Raw genomic sequence first — 14,164 nt, 5'->3', positions numbered from 1 at the left:
CGCTAGTGCGTTCTAGTACGTACGCGCTTCGTACAATGTAATGCACGCTAGGGCCGCTAGTGCGTTCTAGTACGTACGCACTATGTACAATGTAATGCACGCTAGGGCCTCTAGCGTGTTCTAGTACGTACGCGTTACGTACAATGTAATGCACGCTAGGGCCGCTAGTGCGTTCTAGTACGTACGCGCTACGTACAATGTAATGCACGCTAGGGCCGCTAGCGTGTTCTAGTACGTAGGCGCTACGTACAATGTAATGCACGCTAGGGCCGCTAGCGCGTTCTAGTACGTACGCGCTACGTACAATGTAATGCATGCTAGGACCGCTAGCGCGTTCTAGTACGTACGCGCTACGTACAATGTAATGCACGCTAGGGCTGCTAGCGCGTCCTAGTTTGTAACACTGTCAAGTTTAATACGGTTTTGTCGTGTACGTACATCCACTTCATTTCCTTAATAGTCGCGCTGCGCCACTGAGGCAGCTGCTCTCAGATAGTCCAACCACTCCGACTAGGAAACCAATACAGGTTACGAGTCCGTTGAGCTGCAGGGAACACCCTCTACCTACTAGAATAACACCATCTAACTGGGACCAAGCCCGTGGGGCTTAATTTCCAAGGCCCGAGAGAAAAGCTGTCCATGCAGGAACTTATATCGCAAAATTTCCGTATGTATTCGCTCCTAAGTTCTGCAACGGCAATATACGAAAATGGGGAAGTTTGGTGGCCAAATACAGGAAAGCCTAGACTGTTCAGGGGGTACCATAGCAACCAAGCAACGAGGCAAGATGAAGTACGATTTCATTGCACATTAGAACAACAGTGCTTTCACTTAAACTGACTATTGCGAGATTTTTGCTCAGAAAAACTAAATATAGCTGAATATAGTCTCACCTGACAGCGAAAATATCACTGATTACACCAACATTAAAAATACTACGATTTTCTGCAGTTATAGCATAGAAAATTAGATATGAACACATCGTAACAGCAATGCATTTTATCATGTTGCGACAATGCCTAATGGCAGAATTGGTAATCTTGTATTTGTGTCGGTGATGAATTGAAAACAAGTGCGTGCCTTCACTGTGGGTATGGCAGATAAGCGGTGGCGCCACAAGCTAATGCATACTTCCTGTTAGTTCAAGATGACAGAAAACGAATGTTTACAAAAACGATAAGTTCGAAACTGGCAGTATTCGGTGGTTCGAAGGTTCTAAGACATTTTATTGTTATTCTAAACAATTGCTGTTACTCGAGCAATAACGGTAGGTATCATGAAAGTGGGGAAAACACTGGAAAATTCTCGCAATAATCGCTTTAAATGGTGAGAAGTTAAACCACCAAATTTTCAAAAAACGGATAAAACACTGCACTCAGAAACCACAATTCTCAAGAACAGGGTACACACTTTTACCTACTGGCTACATATGCCTAATTGGTGACACTTTTCCCTTACAACCTGCTTAGACAATCGGAATTAGCACTAACACATAAACAAGCCAAACTACAAGAAAATGCGCTTGTTCATTGTGATGATTCTGGATAACTATCCAGAAACATACAATAAACGGCAATTGTAACTGCTTGCGAACTTTTACGAGAAGTATTACGTTCCGGCAGCATACCGTTACACGAATACTAGTAGCCAAATTAACTTCACAGTCATTTCTGCTTAGCCATGTACCAGCAGTACACTTAATTGTGGCCTTTCTACTTATAGGTTGATTCCCGCACGAGTGCTTTCGTATGCATCTGATGGGTTCTAAATAAAACAATACTATTTTAATGTTTACAGGTCACGATTATAAAATGTAAGGTAATGTAGGAATTTCATTATTTTAACTTAAGGGGTCAATTAATAGACATCTGTTTTGACAATTTTTTTTCCGCACAATTTGGAAGCATTAGGGCTTGATGACAATTAAAGCACTACTCACCATTTAAGTAGGAACGCGTCACCACCTACTCAAGAGCTAAGCAATGTAAGTCAAACTTAGGCACGCCCACTCTTTCCTCAGCACAACACCAGGTGTGAAATACTGACAGATAGCGCTATTATAGGAAATTAATTAATTTAATACCGCTAGCGGGCGTATTAATTTCAATATCTTGCTCGAGATTTCGCTTATCTGGGCACCAACTAATCTGGCTCCATTGCCAATGCTGAAATTTGAACCTAACACCTAATGCAATCCAACACCTGAGACTAGATCTCGCTTCAGTGCTTATTAAGCTAGCAGCACACTTCACCATTTTCGTTGCTCGTACAGGCAATTTTCGTGGTCAGCAATGTTTGTGACCGTAGCCGCGTCACAGCACACTTCACCACAAGTTGCCACCACGAGCAATTTTTGTGGTGAGAAATCAAACTGGTTTGATTCTCGGCAACTCGTGGTCACCACTAAATTTCCGTGGTGAGTGGTCGTTGCCGGCCCCCGCACACTTGGGCATTTTTGTGGCGACCACGAAAATTGTCTGTACGAGCAACGAAAATGGTGAAGTGTGCTGCCCGCTTTACATACATGGCATTAATACTCTACATTGTGTCACACACAATGAGGAACATGTCGAACTACAATGCTGCAGCCACCATCAACAGAAGTTACATGCTATATATGGCATTATTCTTGTTTGAGAATACCACAGCATAATTAATCTGTTATTTAATCCAACTAACTATATAATTAACCTTAATTAGGCGATTAAGGTATACAGCAGCGTGCATCCTCGCGTGTATGTACGCGTACAATGGGCCAAAATGTGAGTGGATGGGATCACCTTTCCACACTGCGTAAATCTTTTACGACCGTGACAACTTATAATTCATTGAATATATTACGGAAACACAATTCCAGATAAACCGAAAACTATTACGCCGAGTTTCCGAGAACGTGTCGACTTCCTGAAAGTGAAGCGAATTTACGGCGATAGCTGATATCTCGCGGTGATGAAATTTAATCGCTCGCTGAATCGGATTCGCACGCGGTGGGAAAAAACGCAACACGTCTACCTTCCAGTGCTCTCATAGGTGAAATTGTGAGGCATAGCACGCGCATACGTGTTCAATTTCCATTAGTGGCACGTTGCCAGGCATCGTGCCTGTTCGAGTGCAGCAGCAGCAGCAGTAGCAGTAGCAGATCGCTACATCTCTACGAGCAGATAACCGCCACCACCCCCTCACACAGCAACATCGATCAGCGGCGCGTATCTTTTCGGTTTCCATTCGAGTTTAAACGTCGTTATATGCACATAACATGGCAGGGAAGCTTACAATGGCGTGGATCATCAAAAGCGTATTGGTATTTCGTTGACGAGCTATCACCACGTCACTCCGTCGCACCTGGCATCAACTTTTTTTATTATTTAATTGTAATTTATACAATGTATAATCACATAATTTTGATCCGATGTCACGATGCCAGGATCGCGATTGTGAAAACAAGCACCAAAACACAAAATCGACCACAATTACACTATTTAATAAGATTTTTTTTAACTTTAACCATGTAATGCCTGTATAAAATATGATTTGAACCTTCTTTGACATGATTAAGTTTTAACAAATCAAATTTGGGTTTTCTTTAAACATTGTAAATATTCACTCTTAAGTACAGGAAACTTATATATTCGACCTAACCATAGAACCCCTCCCCCCCCACCTACAGGATATATGTTAATACTGTAATCTACCAAGAAGAACAGTACTTAGGACTAATAAGAGCACAAACAAAACTCCCCAGGCTTTTAAATGCTGACAGGTATGCTACTTGTGCCAGCACCCACACTCGTATCAGAGGCTTCAGGAGACCTTTCCTCTTTAGAGGGTAGTTAGCAAAATGTTAACACAGTAACGACAACTACAAGATGCAGCACAGCATGTTTATAATTGGGTTGGACCTATTGTGATCAACCTAAAATCAACTCTCGGTCGTTGTCGTTGTCGCTACAGGTTATCAAAGGCGGAGATTTCGCGACAGACCTACAGGTCCCCCAAAAAACTTGCAGAGCGATCGCGACTATATTGACAGATTTTCGAGTAACAGGCAGCCACCCAGAGTTTCCAAAGGAGCCGACATTCAGCTGGACAAACATGAGCCAACAAGGTGGCGCACCGCATCGCGCACGCTGCAGCAACGACGACAGACAGCAGATTGCCCGGGCAAGCTAGCGCCTTTCCCACCTTCCGCTCTTTTTAGTGCGCAATCACGACTGCCGCGCCACGCGGTTCTCAATTATTCAGGCTGCCTAGAAATCTATCACACTGATTAGACCTTTCAGACCTTTTAACTTGTACAAAAATAATTACACACCCGTTTGGTTCGCTCTAACCAACTACTGGCTCCCTCACCCACACACACCCCTCGCGTCGCTCGACTGACACACGATTTTACTACCACACATCTAGTGTTAATACATCTAACAAGTGGGCGTGAGGGGTTCAGTTAGGAGTTATTATGAAGTGATTACATAGCACGCTTCAGGAACTCCTAATGTTCGAAAGGGCCATCGGTTGTGGGACATGCAGCGTCAGAAAAACATTGAGAGCACACGTTCTGGTTTACGTCCGATTTCTACCCGTAAGTCACTAATGCATGAGTGAGGTCTTTGAACGGCCACACCATCGTGGGATGTGGTAAGGTAGTGCATCCGTTCGATGCATGCACTTGCCCAAGTCACACTCAGCCTACACAGCATACAAGAGAGACGGTATAACCAGGCACACACACACACCCTAGCATGACACGTACCACGTACACATGCATCCTTGGATGCGTGTACGCCTGCACGTTAGTGCATTAGCAAGTACACCTTCGGATGCACGCACACAGCCAAGTATGCAAGTACATCAGCAGGTACAATGCTACATACACGTTGCCCTTTAAATGCACACATGCAGGCTAATACATGAGTACATTGGCAGATACACATCAGTGCTCAATTTTAACAGTCGTCCGGTCGTCCGTGACAACTGGATTTTCTCTCAGGCAACTACAAATTGCTTCCGTGGTTGTCCGGTGTCCAACCTCTAAATTAATTTTGAATTTTTTTTTTTTAATTTGTTAATTTTCAATTTGAGCTCATCTGTGACTTGACACAGTGTTAATGTAAATGTTATGAAATAAATTTCATGCAACTTTTAATTACTATTATTATACGTCATTGATCCCAGCATCATTTACCACATTACCAATATTTTATTCTCTTCATATAATGAGTGAAACAATGCGAATGGCCATGTCTGCTGTCACTGCAATACGTACAAAATGTACATGATTAGGCCTTTTGCTTTACAGCCCTGAGCATCACGTGAGCAGAGCGCATGCAACACATGTTTAAATAATATCCGGACAACCAAAACTCTTGAGGGACAACCATATGCTACTCTCTTGGTTGTCTTCCGGACAACCCAAAAAAAACCTGGCACTGCACATGTACGGACCCACAGAACCTCGTGCAAGCACACGTTGGCATGCACGCACATAAGTGCGCGAGCAGGCACACATACGAGGCAGGCACGCATTCATGCACGCAAACACATGCACGCGTGCACATTATCACAAGCACATAGGCAGATGAGCAGGTGGACAGACAGGCAAGGCAGACACACGCACACACGCATGCATGTGTAGCACAATGACGTTATGATATTACACATGACACGTATACAAGTAGGAAACTGCCGACTCGTTCGTTAAATGTTCTCGCAATGATGCCATGAATGCTGCGAGAGTCGGATAATGAAGGTACGCGGCACCAGGGGAAGATAATTAAATCGATGTCAAACAATCGATGGACGCAGGTTCACAACTCTAGTTCATGCTCCTCCACAGAAATCCTTGATAACAATGCACTATAGGGCAGGCACACTGTCATCTCGCTTAACAAACACGCCAGCAGTTACTATATGCAAATAGTGGCGAAACGTAAAAAATATGCTGTTGTTTGACCCTGTGTACGCAAACTGTCCCAATACCTTTTAGCTCTTTCAATATACATACATGAATATGCAGCAACATTTACGTAGTTGCAATCAATACGTGACAGTCTATTGGCTAGAAACATCACATTAATGAGCACTGTATTTACATCATTTTAAATGTGAATGAAATAAATCAGGTCACGTATCTCACGAGCGAATATTCAATCTACTTCGTTTCTGAAAACTGGTAATAATCTGAACAAAGACAAGTGCCGCAGTGCGACAGGGCTCATCTGGTGTCTGGTGTTCTGCTGATAAATTCATTTGTGCATAGCAAGACGTCTTATACATAAGTATTCTTTATTCTTGTTCGACTTTCGTAGCCAATTCGAACAAATATATCAGCTACACTTTCGCACCCACCTAATCTCTATGCATTGCAGACACATGTGCATTGCAGGTTGGCAGGCAACAATTATGATTAGAAGCGTGCCAGCCATGGGCTGCCCCGTGCTTTTGCCTACCCACGCGAGCATTCACTGATTCAGCCTTCAGGGTGCTATAGACACTGTTTTAGAAAATAATATGATTTAAGGAGAGTAAACCTTGTTCAACAAACATTTGCCTTTGCAATTCAACTGTGCAACTGTAGCCTCACATTCACACAGGTATGAGCTCTAATAATAGCAAAAGCAGTTCAGTCCTTTGTTAACTGTCAACAAATCAATGTTTAACCCTCCTCTTGAGGGTCAAAATGTTATCCGACACTTACTCTTTGGAAAGTACATTTCATGGTCCTTTCAATAAAGCCATAAAAATGGTAGGTCACCGCTGAAACAAGAAAGTTTTTCAATCGCTCCGTCAGACCATGTCCTCAGAAAATGTCTAAAATCTGCCCTGTTCCCCATTGACCTTTGACCTGTGACCTCCAATTTCGGCAGTGATGGCTTTCCCTACCATGATGCTATACACCGACTATCACGAGCCTAGGTGGAGCCGTTTAGATTTGTGCCACAATTCTGCATTTCCTCCCTATACCTTAAGTTAAGGAGGGGATGTTCCCCCTTCTTTTACACCACTTGACCTTTGACCTTTGACCCCCAGCTTCAACATCCCAACTCGTTTTCGGATTATCCCCACACATCCCGAATATCGTGACCGTACGTCGAGCGGTTAAGATTTGTGCCCAACTGTTGACTCACGGACGCACGGACGAACGCTCATGCGATTCTACAAGCTGCATCTGACTATGTCAGATGAGCTAATAAATATGCAATGCACATTAAATAAATACATTTATTTATATGTTATTCTAGCAACGAAAACTCATAATCACACGTCCAAATTCAATTAAATATTCACACTAAATTATATTTATATAGCGAGAAGGATGTATGCCTAAGTATAGGTGGCCATATAATGCCCATTACTAATATCATCATATGGTAAAGAATCAAGACAGTGTAGACTTCCCAATTTACATAGGAATTCAGCTTTATAGGAGATGGACGATATCAGGCACACCGCATCGCCGAGCGTTAGTAGCTGCCTTTTGTTTCAAGTTAGGCTCCGAACGCATCGAGTTTGCTGGCAACAGAATGAAAAATCGTGTCGTACGTTTTAGTCTGTATCTCCGGATTGCGGGTGTATACGAGGAAACGATTTCGCACGATGCTAGGCGAAGGTACTGTGTACGATTTGAGCTCAAGTTGGATAAGTTACGCGTAGTAATTCGTAGGAATTATAAGGCTAGTAAATGACGAATTTCCCTTGTTTATTGAAGTCACACTCCTTCCCTATTATCTACTCCTGAGGATATATATATAGAATACATGTGACTTTTGCCTAACCATCTTAGAAGTGTCTTCGGTCGTCGTAAATATATTTATATTTTCACACTAAAAAATTCTGTCAACCTGACCACTGGAATTGTCTAACACAGACCGAGGCTGTAACTCTGATTTACCAATACACACATAAAACTGTTCCTAGTAGCTATCAATGCTTTCATTAAAAACTGACTGCCATATTCAACCTATGGGATTTTCTAATAAATATTGTAAATTTCGTACATCCTACACAACTGGTGGGGCCAAAGTATCATGAATAAGAATTTTTGCTCGTCTCGCTTCCTGCTCCTTACAGTTTACCTACATCTTGAAACAGGGTTTTTTTTCCACCAGAGCCATTTTTCTGACTTGTCAAAAATTTACCAGAGCCATTTTCAGTTTCAAATTTTCGAAAAATATGTAATATAATGTACTCTTATTTTATTTGTGGGGATGGGGACATCAATGTAAATTGTATGTATTATTAATTCCATGAGTGTGTCAAATTTTCTGTTAATACATTTACCTATTATAATTATATTTACATTACTACATATCACTAATCACACTTGTACCTCATGATCCAAACATCCTGTGAATCCATACGCATTCACAATGCCGCCTCCGAGGCTCCGACACCTCTGACCTCTCCCATCTTCTAAGTTCTATCATAGTACCATACTACCATTCTGTCTGCCACTCCCCTTCTCACTCTTCTCTCTCTACATGTACACATGCTTCACTAGTCACTACTTCTAGATTGCTTATTGTTTTGTTACTCTGTAATAAACATACAGAATGAACCACTTTATCTTTTCGTTTAAATACAAATTAATGTTTTTATATATAAAAATACCACTGTGTAGTTGTTTGTTACTTTTTTCAGTCTCAAAATAAGAAAGTACACGGTTGATTTGTCACAGTCTCACAGAGATGTGTGCCTGTGAGTCTGTGACATCACATCACATCTGTCTGCATAGTTTATCATTGATTATCATTCATAGTTTCAACAGACAATGTATGAATGCAATTGTAACCACATCATTGCAGATTAATACAAGGCGAGAGCTGGATTCAGCTGGTATTATTGTCAAGTTAAATTTAAATATGAATGAAAGTGTCAACAGTTTCTAGTTATACACTCTGTTGTATAACTTTTATTATCAATTGTATTTTATTATGCGTCAGCGGGTTGATCTAGCCAGCGCCAGCTGCAGCGGATACATAAGCTGGGTTTACTGACGATTTTGAGTTGCCAAATTGTACGAACTTGGCAGTTTGGCAACTGACAATCGCCAGTGTAAACGCAAAAGTCGCACGTCCAACTGATTGATAGCAGCGAGTCGGAAGATTAGAACATGTTCTAATTTCCCCAACTCGAAGCGGGCGAGTTGGACATTTTTTTGCCAAGTGGCCAATCAGACAACAGCAATCAGGGCAGGGTTCTCCCTACGTTGCGCAAACGGGGCGCGCGCGCCCCGTTTGGGAAAACTCCCCCCTGTTTCAATCCTTGCGCCCCGTTTAAATTCCACCACAATAAAAGTTTGCCAGCGCGGGAATCGATCGTCAAGAATTCTCATTCGACCAGGACACCCGACCAGGACACCCGGCGCGTGTATTTTTACCCACGCATGCACTGCACACAATACACAAGTGCAAACAGTCAACACGTCCCACACCCAACAATAACTGTACACCGACTCGGCTATCTTATATATACAAGAACCCCAAATACCCTCTGTGGTGTGGTGACGATTTTACGCATTAATTAGTGGTACAGTAAAAAAACACGCCCCCCGGACCCCCCTAGTTCCCCCCCCCTTCCCCCTCCTCTCCCCTCCCCCTGTTTGAATTTCATCCTGGGGAGAACCCTGCAGGGGTATGTCCCTCCACCCTAGGGGGAGAGCACGTTTTTGCTTTAGGCGCCACGCTGGCGGTATGTAATACATGCAAAAATGCGTATCCGCGTCGTCCCGCGCGCACGCTACGGGTCAAATGTTGAAACGTTTGCCGCCTCGCGGTCGATAACGTAAGAGCTTTGAATATATTATATAGAGGTTGGTAGAAAGAAGAAAAACGCCAACGTGACTGCATATAATCATCAGTGCAAACCCAGCTTAAGCCTCTGCTGCATGCACGGTATAGATGTAGCGCTCGCTGTATGTACGTACTAACTCGTACTTGTGTATATTTCAATTTATCAGCCCAGGGGAGCGATTTTCTCTCGGACGATCGCTCCCGTTATTGTTCTTACCAGAGCGATTTTAGAGCTTACCAGAGCGAAATCGCTCGTTGCTCCCGTGTATTTTTTCCCCTGCCTTGAAACAAGCCAGCCACGTATGTAGTTTGTACATATATTAATTCAAATTCACTCAGGGTGTAAACATGCACGAAATTAAATTGCAAGGACAAGTGCGCACAAGGAAGAACTAAATCATATTTTCAGATCTGCTAGTTGGACTAACCATTAATATTGAATTTCATGCCAATGTCCCATATTTACATACAACTAATTCGGTCAATTTGAGGTTTACAACTAATGCATATATAATTTCTGCAAAAGTTACGTGCTGCAACAGACACCCATTTAGACTGTCAAGATTTCAAAACCCTTTGCAATGGCACACTGCACAGTTTTACTAATCTGGCTACCATCATAAAACAGTCTGTAACTCTAATTTGAATGTTAGTGTTCCGTTCACCTCAAAAACTGTTGCATGCTGCCATGTTACATTGTTGCAGTAACATGTTTAGTTTTTTTCCAGAATACATCTCTTACTCATTTACATTCCATATATATATAGATAATAAAACGAATCAGATTTTTAAAATTTTACAGTACATGTATTTTACTAGCTGACTATTCTGCTAGCCGTCAGAATTACACATTCTTTTCATATGAGAAAGCACGATTGTGTAAAATGCTTTGTAATACATATTCACTGGATTCCAGTCCATTACATGGTGCTGCCACCTGCTGCACGAAGTTTGTACACAATTACAAGAACAACTCAAAATCAATCACTGGACCATAGAATTAAAGGCATACTAGATACTAGGCCCATTGATTATGCAATGTTGACGAATGCTAGAGTAACTGGCACCTTGTGTAGTTAATAAGTACATAACCTTATAGCCAAACACATATTAGTTTGTCCAATATCACTGCTGGTTACATTACAAGCAAGACTTGAAATCGGTTGTTGATATTCATTTACGTGCCGTAAATGTCATCCAGGAGTCAAGCGATGACGTAAACATTTGTGCAGCCCGTATGTATTGGAAGCCAGATGAAATGGAGGTGTCAGCGGTGTAACCACGGCCACGGACTAAACATGAAAATGGAGTAAAACACACGTACTAATCACGAACAGCCCTGACAAAAAGTTCCTTATCATGAGCGTCCGTGTTTACAAAATCACTGATGATAGCATTGCGTATGGCCGAGCATGCGTGCGAAAATGTCTGGTGCACTATAAATCTGTATCACACCCACTTCGCTGGCAGCGGTTTGAAACTGTAAACAACTGATTTCTTGGACTGCAGATTTCAATTAAACATTTCTTTGTAACCAGCAGTGATATTGGACAAACTAATACGCGTTTGGCTATAAGGTTATGTACTTATTAACTACACAAGGTGCCAGTTACTCTAGCATTCTTCAATTGCATAGCATTGCATAACCAATGGGCCTTGTATGCCTTTAAGATGTTTTAAAAACACAACTTCAGCCTTTTTATTTTTATTTGTGCTCTACTATGCTAGCAAAGATTGAATGGTGGTGATGCTGCAGGTTAATAATGCACTACACACTGGCATTAAATTATTGCAATTAATAATTCTGAATGAATGAGTTTGTGTTTATCCTGCATTAAACACCCAGGTTAAGAAAATTCATTGATACAATTAGAAATTATGCCTACTATATTTGAAATATAAAACATAGATTCGCCCATACTAAAATTCTTGAGAGAAAGACTAAAGTGATATATTTGATCGCCTTTAATACACAGTATGCTCTAAATACCAAACCGTTAAACAGCCAGCCTAACCTATATCCTGGTCATACAGAGAACCATCGAATTGCAAACACCATTGTATTGTATGTGAACATAAATACATTCGTGTAGGATTGTATTTATTCCTGGGGTGCATGCGTTCCTGCATTGATCCCCACCCAAAACACTCTTGACTATCACATTTTTAGGTACTTGCACAGACCTCAGGCTCAGGTATCATTTAGACCCACATCACTTTAGTTTATGCAACACTCAGCATCATTTCAGCTGGGCTAAATTCATGTCGTGTGCATTTATTATCATAGTATGTCGTAAAAATATACGATATTTGTAAATTCGTAGGATATTGTAAATATTCGTAGACATAAGTGTTCAATCCATTTATTAAAACAAATGTAAATCAACTAACAAGTTCCTTGTATTACTTCTTTTAGCCAAAAAAATCGATGTGAAAGCACATCAAATTACGGTTACTAATGGTCGGTTATGTACCAGAGGTAACATGCTGCGTATACAAACAAGAATGATCTAACAAAAGGCAATGGCAAAAACAGTGAGTAAACTTTGATGCACTGACATTTTGATGGACAGGAATGTCACTTAAACAAACAAAAGAATATCTATACTTTGGTATGATATCAATAATGACGATGAATTCTGTGTTTGCCCATTTCAGGTGCACAGGCTCAGGGAAAGAAACACGAAACCAGCCAACTACATTTGTATGCATGTAGAGGGGGGGTACAGGGAATTGTCTTCCTCCTGCCTCCCTCCCTGTCCTCATATTTCCCTCCCTCAACACCTCCAGGATCCTTTATATTTTGCATTTTCTTTTTGGAATGTCACTTAGTTTCTCCGACAGTTTGCGTAATAATTGTATTAATCCTGTACAATGTATTTTCTCATGTATTTATTTCTGGTGAGCAATATGAATTTCTTTTATTTTTCTCTACTTAGTATTCTCTCTCGCTTTCTCTCTCTCACGTACAACATAGTATAATAGTTTGTTTTGGATGAAAATCCTCCCACCCACTGGCCTCCCTACTCCCTCTCGGCGCCCCCTTTTCTCCCGTCTCCCGCCCCCTCCTCTCCTGTCTCCCGTACCCCCGCCTCCTGTCCCCCCCTTCCATGTAGTGTCACAAAGTTTGTTACAAGTATGGTAATGTTCAAAATTAACGAAACGTCTCAGCTTCATGACTTTAACCACTGCGGGACTAAGTAAGAATAACAAACTACATGGAATAGCTCATGTAAAAAGAAAAATATTTAAATAATAACCTGTGACGTGTGTGAGTACTTCGAATTGTGTTATTTTCGCAGCCAGTGTTTTCTTATCAAGTGCCTCAAATATTAAACCATAACAGAACGTTCACCAAAGCTGAATTCGCAAGTTAGCTGTTAGGTTTGAGTACTTCGGAGTTGGTGTTGTACACAGATAGTAAACCCGACTGGCGGCTGCACAGACAACAGGCACTTGGAACGTCTCAATTAAAAATAATAATGGTAAATAAACATGAAATGTATTTACAGCTCTCTTATTCATGTTGTTTGTGCACAAGGCGGGCGTGCAGTGTACTTCACTTGTAAGTTGTAACTTGTAGTTGTAGTTGTAATACTAATATCATCAAGAGCTAATAATACCTAGAGTGTACAACGGAAAAACGGGGAAATAGTGCTATTTCACGACTACATTATTCTACTTTGCCTGCGAGTCTAGAATAATTTCATGGTATTGCATTAAGCAGAATTCTTTGCTCTCTAAAACAAGACCAACCGCTTGTCAATACGATACTCCTAGGCGGAGATATCGGCTCGTAAACCTCCCCTCCCACATGCCAAACGCCGCCTCGAATCCACTTCTGCCAGCATCCTACACGCGGCTAAGCGTTGCTTCGTGAAAGTTCGGTTTTTCCGCGATAAATTTATGAATGGACGGTGCTTCGGTTATCATAGGTGACATTCGGGGGCATCGCCTATGCCCTTATCTTCCATTATCTTTCCTAGCACGGCTAACGCCCGTCATGATGGAGCCGGCTCCATCAAGTTTTTTCAACGCAGCTCAGTTACTAAGTGTAGTAACAGTACCAAATTTGGGCATATGACATCAATTATCAGCGCTCCAAGTGGTGACGGAAACCGATAGCCAAAATGCTTACCCGCGTGTAGGATGCTGGCAGAAGTGGATTCGAGGCGGCGTTTGGCATGTGGGAGGGGAGGTTTACGAGCCAATATCTCCGCCTAGGAGTATCGTATTGACAAGCGGTTGGTCTTGTTTTAGAGAGCAAAGAATTCTGCTTAATGCAATACCATGAAATTATTCTAGACTCGCAGGCAAAGTAGAATAATGTAGTCGTGAAATAGCACTATTTCCCCGTTTTTCCGTTGTACACTCTA

This window comes from Priapulus caudatus, unplaced genomic scaffold (genome assembly GCF_000485595.1).
Source record: "Priapulus caudatus unplaced genomic scaffold, Priapulus_caudatus-5.0.1 Scaffold5, whole genome shotgun sequence".
NCBI lineage: Eukaryota > Metazoa > Priapulida > Priapulimorpha > Priapulimorphida > Priapulidae > Priapulus > Priapulus caudatus.
Note: the sequence above shows the minus strand (reverse complement) of the source record.